Genomic DNA, 8,752 nt, shown 5'->3' with positions numbered 1-8,752 from the left:
CAAGGATGGGATGGAGGGATGGAATGGAGAGATATATGAGAGATAGGTGTGTGAGCTGGATGGAGGGCAGCCAAATGGTGGAGGACAGGGCGACGTGGAGGTGCTCTGTTTGTGGCCATCCCTTACGAGGGCGTCTGGCAACAGATAAATATAGTGAGAGATAAAGATATTAAAGCTTCTACCCGACCCATATCTGAAGACGGTCTAAGCTGGGCAGAAACTTATTGAAATTATGTTCATGGGGAATATATAACCACTCAGCCAGATTTACAATGGTCTAAGTCTCCCGAAAACTCGTGCATCGTCACAATACATGTTACACAGTAGTCTGTAAATCATGCTCAACCAGATACACAAATGGAGGTATCTTGTGTGCTTTGGGGAAGGTCACTTAGCTGGAGTGGGCGTGGGTAAGAATGTGGAAGTAGGCTTTTTTTTTTTTTTTAACGCGAGTAAGAAGGAAATAAAGGTCAGGAGCCCGCAAACAATTCCTTCCAAGAAAAAAAAAATACAAAAGTGAGCCAAATTCAAGATCTGTTCATTTCGAGAAGCCTGGGCACACTGCGTTTGAAAGACTGGAGATCATAGGAAGTAGGAAATACAGACAGAGGGAGACAATTCCAGAGCTGACCTGTTGCATAAATGAACGACTGGGAGTAGCGGTTAACTCTTGCGTTAGAGAGTTGGACAGAAAAGGGATCAGAGTTTGTTGCTAGATGGGTGCTACGCACCCGTCGTAGAAGCGGAGGGATGCAAGCAGACAGTTCAGAGGAGCAGTGACCATGGAAGTAGCGATAGAAAAGAGATAAAGAAGCAACAGTGCGGCGAAGAGACAGAGGTTGAAGGAAGCCAGTAAGAGAAGGAGAGTTAATGAGACGAAAAGCCTTTGACTCCGCCCTATTGAGAAGACTTGTATGTGGGGAGCCTCCCAACACGTGAGAGTTGTACTCAACACAAGGGCGAATAAAATCCGTGTATAAAGTCAACAACTGTGCAGGGGTAAAGAAGGTATGGAGTCGACTTAGCACATCTAATCTCTTGGAAGCTGATGTTACAAGAGATGTAAAATGATCTTTCCAAGACAAATCCCTAGTGAATGAAAACCCAAGCATGTTCAAGGATGATGCAGGATTGAGCTGGATATTATTAACCTGCCCTGTCCCGACCGATTTTCCACCACTGACCCCCCCCCCCTCCCCTAATCCCGACAGATTTTGGAAAAAAATATTTTTGGCTCAAACCTCCGCTTTTGGTGAGAAACATCGAAAATTCATAGAGAAATCGCTCAACTGCAGTTTAAAATACCAGATACAGGTAAGGGTACCCCTTACCTTACTGTGTTTTCTATAAGGCAGGCTCCAAAGAAAACGAGTTCTATGGGAGGGGTAACTATTCCACACCACTCATAAATGGCATTTATTATTTATTTGATACGAATTTATATGTAGTACAAGAGAATATTGGTTTTCACACAGTAATATAGGCGATATAAGCGTTATTCACTCACTAAACACAACATATGGCACCTTCCTTTACGACGATACCACCTCATCACTTCAGCTTGTTTCTTCCTCTGGAATGTTTCTGCCTTTATCCTCCACCTCGGGAATCACTTTCACCTTGAATTGCATCATTGGATAGGCCGTGGTGCGACATGTCGTTACTGGCTAGGTCACTGCTAACAGGTGAGTTGCCGAGAAAATGACGTGCGGGGGGTGGGGGGGTCAAGTGGGGCAGGCATTATTCCAGCCTGGCGTTCGGTAGAAGAAGGTCTACCACATATGCCTACCAAAAATCACCCGTGAAACTTGAAAAATGTGCAAATGACGGAACTCACAATTGTAAAACATAAGGACACATCATTGGGTGTCACCGTGACAAAACGTGGTGACGTACCCATACGTCAACAGGACGTCTGGGGTTGAACTTTAGTGGGTACTCCTGTGGAAGATTTTGTTGGGTTGATAGGTGTAAAAACTGAATCTTTGATGTATTAAAAACAATACGATTATTTTTACCCCAGTCAGAGATACGAACTAAGTCAGACATTACGTGTGTCATAGCCTCATCCCTTATTTGTTGAAGTAACTGCTGGGTTGGACGTTGCGGGAACCGAATGGAAACGTCAAGGGTGGAATCATCATCGTACAAGTGGATAGGGTTGGATGTACAGCTTAGATCATTGATGAATATAAGGAAGAGAGTTGGTGATAGGACAGAGCCCTGAGGAGAAGAACGATGGCCGTCTGCAATAGCGGCTATAGAGCGACCAGAAAGGAAACTGTAGATGAAGGCACAGATAGAAGGATAGAAACCATAAGAGGGAAGTTTGGAAATTAAAGATTTATGCCAGACTTGACTGAAAGCCTTTGAGATGTCAAGTGTGATGGCAAAGCTTTCGCCAAAGTCCCGAAAGGAGGATGACCAGGAGTCTGAAAGGTAGGTGAGAAGAGGAGCATCCCTGATGGCACCCATACTGACGATCAGAAAGATTGTGGTAGGAAAGATGCTTTAACATTTTTCTGTTAAGAATAGACTCGAAAACTTTTGAGACACAGGATGTTAAAGCAACTGGACGATAGTTAGAGGGTTGGGAATGGTCACCCTTCTTTGGGACTGGCTGAATGAGAGCAAACTTCCAGCAAAAAGGAAAGGTGCAAGTTGACAGACAAAGGCGAAAGAGTTTACCTAGGTAGGGAGTAAGCACAGAAGCACAGTTCTTGAGGACAACAGGAGGGACCCCATCAGGCCCATATGCCTTGTTAGTGTTGAGGCCAATGATGGCAGAAAATACATCAGTTGAAGAAATTTTAATGTCAGCCATGAGGAAGTAAGAGGGAGGAAGTGATGGAGGAACAGCACCAGAATTGTCTAAGGTGGAATTGGAAGAGAAAGTCTGAGTGAAGATATATGCTCTATCAGTAGAAGAAATAGCTACAGAGCCATCAGAGTAGAAAAGAGGAGGGAAGGATGATGAGGTAAAGTTGTTAGAAAGGTTTTTGGCAAGGTGGCAGAAGGAGTAGGAAAAACTCGAGTTGGAGAGTTGAGAGCATTAAGTATGGATGAAATTATTTTTAGCAGAGCGAAGAACAGACTTAGCACCATTGCGAACAAAAATATAAAAAAGATGTGATTCAGGGGTGGGTTGGCTATGGTTCCTTTTATAGGCTCTCTCCTTGTTGCAGACAGCATTAGAACAAGCGTGATTAAACCAAGGCTTTCTTGCATTAGTCAAAGGATATGAGAAAGGAATGTATGCTTCCATGCCTGAGAGAATAACCTCCGTAATGCGCAAGGCACACTCAGGTGGCTCCCGGCCATGGAAGCAATAATCATTCCAGGGAAAATCAAAGAAGAACTACCTGAGGGCATCCTAATCCGCAGCTCCAAAGTGCCACAGTCGATGTTTCTTTGGAGGGTCCGCAGGCCGTACCGGAGTGATAGGACAGGTTAAGGTGATAAGGTTGTGATCGGAGGAGCCCAACGGAGAGAAAAGGTTAACAGTGTAAGCAGAAGGATTAGTTTTAAGGAAGAGGTCAAGTATGTTGGAACTCTCTCCAAGGCGGTCAGGGATATGGGTAGGGTGCTGTACAAGCTGCTCTAGGACATTAAGGATAGAAAAGATGTAGGCTTGTTCACCAGGTGGATCAGTTAAAGGAGAGTAGAGCCAAAGGTGGTGGTGAATATTAAAATCTCCTAGAATGGAAATTTCAGAGAAAGGAGAAATGTATAGAATGTGTTCCATTGTAGAAGTAAGATAGTCGAAGAATTTTTGATAGTCAGCTGAATCAGGGGATAAGTAAATAGCGCAGATATATTTAGTCAGAGAATGACAGGAGAGCCGAAACCAGAGAGTAGTGAATTCAGAAGAATCAAGTTCAGGAACACGAGAGCAAGATAAGTCGTTGCATACATATACACAACATCCACCTCTGGCTTTGAAATGAGTATAAAGCAAGTAGAGGCTACAGAAAAGGGTTTTCTGTCAGTTATCTTAGACAGCAGAGTCTCAGTCAGGAAAAAGTGAGGTTTAGAGGAGAGGTGGTGTTCAATAGAAAGTTAGAGGAGAAGCCGCGAATGTTCCAGAAATGATGAAGACGTGAGTCAGACAGTGGTTCCAGGTAGCTCTTAGAGTCGTCACCGGGAGAAGGGCGGATGATGGGGGCATTTATGGTCCCCCCCCCCCTCGGGGGACCTCGAGGCATCATTAATATGCACCATTTTAATTTTTTAATTATGAGAAGGAAGTGTAGTGGGTACCGTGCATGTAGTTTGGTGGTGACAGTTAGAGAAACATGTACTGGAGAGCATGCTGGCCTACCCTTTGTGTTACTAAAACACTGAAAAAGTTCAGCATAGGGGAATGGTCAGGAACTAGTCCATAGGGCTGATGAAACGGGAGCTCCAGCTCTCCCTGTCATCAGCTTTCCACCCACCTTGGGAGTGCTTTCCTGCTCGACTGGTGCTACAGTCTACTCCTCTGTAAACGATGCTTGATAGGCATTGATAACATTACTGAGCCGTCACCATAGCACACGAGAAACCGACCTCCGGAGTGGAAAAGGAGCGTTATATATGGACCAGCCTTTATGTGAATATAATTCTTTACATAACCCTGAACAGAGACACACAAACAAACTTATGATCAATTCCCTGTCGTAACTTAGGCCTGCTATAATGGGTGTGTCGAAGGTTAAATATAAATTCTATAGACTCAATCCGTCCCGAAGATTGTCGGGGACGAAGAAAAGTTGCTTGAAGATTATATTAAGGAATTATGTACAAAGTTTGCCGTAATGTCAAAGCCTGTCGGGTGAGAGTAAGAGCTAGTCTGTCCTGCCGTGTAGCGTGAAACTGAGCCGCCCTAACATGCTGTGTCTGGCAGAATAAATTACTAACTGAGGTCAGTATACGAGAACAGAGCTGCCACAGTGCATGGGAAAATGATGTACGAACATATAATAAGGACATTTTCATAGATAAAAATGAATGAGGCTGTGTATTTATGGAGCTATATTGATAATGAACATATATAAATAAGTGAAACCGTAAGACTGGTTTTGCTGGAAATAGAAGAGACACGGAAAGAATCTTCACTTTTCTTCTGCGTCCCTCTTGCTAAATCAGAATTACATGATAATCTTCCTCTCATGACTAAGATCTGTTTATACAGGAAGAAAGAAATACAAGGGAAGATTCTGCTCTACCCTGATCCTTCCTGCGAAAACAAATCACAGTCACGACAGAGAACTGATCATAAATTTCTTCGTTTATCAGGGCCCAGCAGCTGTTCACTCCAACTGGTGGTCCTGAAGCTGGCCGTCCTGCCATACTTTAGCCATAATTATAGATCCAGGAGGCCGAGTTGCTGGGAATAATATTCCCGTGGGTAAGGTCAGGCGAGGGATGGAATGGCCGGAAGGGAACATGAATGACTCAGGGAAGAAATTTGCTTATAGAAATTACAGGGAGTAGTGTGGGGTGAGGGAAGTATTCTGAAAATGGGTCATGAATAACTGAACGTTAAGGGTCTGGTATACGTTGGAGTGAGGAATTTGTCTTGGAAAGAGGCATGACTGAATAGACGGAGATATGGCTGGGCAAGCGAAAAGAATAACTGAGAGATAAGAGACATGAATAACTCTCAAGTAAGAAAACTACCATATGAATGCCTTTGGATGAATAATTTTGTCTGGGAAAAGAGGAGTAACGGAGGAGTGAGAGTCTGGGATAATTTTGGAGTGAGAGAAATGTTGTGAAAAGGGACATGGCTGATTATCTCTGAGATGAAAAGACACATGGCTGACTAACTCTGGGCTGAAAAATGATATGACTGACTAACTTTGCGGTGAAGGAACTGCCTGGAAAAGAGGCAAGCATAACTATAGGTTGAGAGACCTGTCGTGAAAATATCAAATATAACTTGTGAGTGAGGGAACTAAGCTGGATAAGGTGCATGTACTACTTTGGGATAAAATAACTGTAGTGGAAGGAGCATGCAAAGACGATAACTCACCATTTTTTATAGCGCGCGCACGCACGCACGCACGCACGCACGCGCGCACACACACACACACACACACACACACACACACACACACACACACACACACACACACACACACACACACACAGGCAAAGAAAACCAAAATTAAGGAACATGGTAGAAAACTGTCATGTGAAGCCTCAGAGTGTGGGACCTATAGAGGAAGCCTACACTGTTTATGTTGCCTTGTCGGAACTGAGACACACCTCTGATGTGAACACTGTCATGATTATCTGAAACTAATGATCTTTAGTCATGAGGAAGGAAAAAAATCTTCTAGGTTACTAATGAAATCAACGCTCCATTATAACTTCATTTGACCATCGACCAACTTGAAAGAGGCTAGGAGTCTTCGTCATATATATATATATATATATATATATATATATATATATATATATATATATATATATATATATATATATATATATATATATATATATATATATATATAGTACTGAAAAGTTCAGATGAATCATCTATGACGGGAGTGGAGCGTGCATAGGCTATCTTTGAAGCAAGTGATTAATAAAAGCGAAAGACTAACTTTGGAGGGGGGGAAATATTATTTAAAAAGAACACACATTCTCTGGACTGAGGGATGCTTTCTGTGTTCTCCTTTGGGGTTTTATTGCAACTCACACAAAACGATATAATTCAGCTGAGAGTGAGGTGCAGTTGCCTAAGACTTAAAACTGCCACCAGGGACGTTCTTGTGGAAGGAACATTTGTAGTGTGTTATTCCAGCCAACTCAAGCCGATTTTATTCAGCCAAGAGTGAGATGTAGGAAAGCCAGCGAGTTAGCTTCGAGTCGAGAGCTATTGTGGAAAAGCGACATACTGGTACAAAATCTCAAGGTAATGAAACTGTTGTAGAGTACAGCATGTAACTGATCATAGTAGAATATATATTAAGCAGCATGCAGGAGGTGGATGAAAACAAGCGAACTCTGGATCCCTGAGAGACGGAAACGCCAAAAGAGTAGTACCAGAGGAAAAGCGGGTCGAGATGGAAAATAGAGTGTCTTCGGTAAGTATAAATAGGTATGGACATGGCTTTAAAGGAAACAAGTGGGTAAAAGGTGAGAGCAGGCTTTGTGCAACAATCATAAGTAGAGAGAGAGAGAGAGAGAGAGAGAGAGAGAGAGAGAGAGAGAGAGAGAGAGAGAGAGGGAGAGAGAGACTGAAAGGTAAACGGACAGACGAGCGAATACACAATACGTCACTACAACAAAAATATACACAAACACAAATAATGCAATTCAAAGTACAGCGCAGTACCAACAACACTCTCGAACCAAAACCACATGCCCTAGGTGAAAGAAAAAAGATATCACTTACTGAATATGAAAACTAAACACACCTTCCCCTCCTCAAAGGCGCTCATTATGCTAAATTATCTTGGTAATCGTCTGTGCTGATAATTAGTTGAGACAAAGTGGGAATTCAGGTGGTACAGGAAAGAGTTATTAGTGAGTGAGTGCATCTGGGGGCCCTTCGTCTCTCTCTCTCTCTCTCTCTCTCTCTCTCTCTCTCTCTCTCTCTCCTTCATATATGTATATAAGTATGCATGTATACCTGCATGTATGTGTGTATCTTATTTTATTTAGTTATGTATCTTTCTATCCATCTGGTCGTCTATCTGATTATCTGCCTATCAGTACCTGTTTCTAAAGGGGATCTTGTGCCATATTTAATTCACTTCTTTTCTCAATCATATTTTCTCTCGCCTCTCTTGCTCTATACTTCTCTGTGTAAATCTAAGTTTCTCTCTTGCCACATTTCATACTTTGCTGGATTATTTTTTATTTTTTCACCCATATTCTCGTTCTCCCCTTGCTCTTATTCTCCCTGAGTCTCAGTTTGTACTTTGCTGTGTGTCTTAAGGTTCACCAGTACTCTCTCTCTCTCTCTCTCTCTCTCTCTCTCTCTAAACCATATTTGCTCACTCCATTCATAGCACACACACACACACACACACACACACACACACACACACACACACACACACACACACACACACACAAACACACACACACACACACACACACACCACTTACCGCCTACCAGATTGCTGTAATCCTCTTCCAACTGCCCAGTATTTCCCCTTCCCCTACTCTTCTCCGTTCTTCCTCGGTCCCCTTCCCTTCCACTCCATAACTCCTCCTCCTCTTCACTCTTGCTCCTCTTCCCTTTCTTTTTTCTTTCTCTCTCCCCTCCCTCTTTCATGCCTTTTTCTTTAATTCCCTTCGTTTTAATTGCTCGATACTTCCTGTTTTTCATTCTTTCCTTCTCTTTTATCTCCCACGACTCTCTTCATTTTCCATTTCTATTCAGTATTTTTTTTCTTTAGCACTTTTCTCCACATTTTTTCAATTTCCTTGTCTCCTCTCCATTTCTCCTTCTCGTACCAGCTTCCAGTCTCCTTCATTTCCTCTCTCGAATTACTTCTTCCCCTTACTTCCTTTTCTGCCACTTTGTCTCTCTGTCATTTCATGCTTATTTCTTCTTTTCCGCTTCTCTCTACCCTACTGGATCGCTTCTCACCTCTTCTCTCTTCCTTCTCCTCCTTTACGAGTATTCTGTCTGTCTGTCTGTCTGTCTGTCTGTCTGTCTGTCTGTCTGTCTCTCTCTCTCTCTCTCTCTCTCTCTCTCTCTCTCTCTCTCTCTCTCATCAGCTCCTGTTATTGTTCTTATCCCAATACT

Source organism: Coenobita brevimanus, chromosome 80 (assembly GCF_032717465.1).
Source record: "Coenobita brevimanus isolate Jiangsu-jjx chromosome 80, ASM3271746v2, whole genome shotgun sequence".
Classification (NCBI taxonomy): Eukaryota; Metazoa; Arthropoda; class Malacostraca; order Decapoda; family Coenobitidae; genus Coenobita; species Coenobita brevimanus.
The sequence above is the reverse complement of the archived record's forward strand: the minus strand, read 5'-3'. Positions refer to the sequence as shown.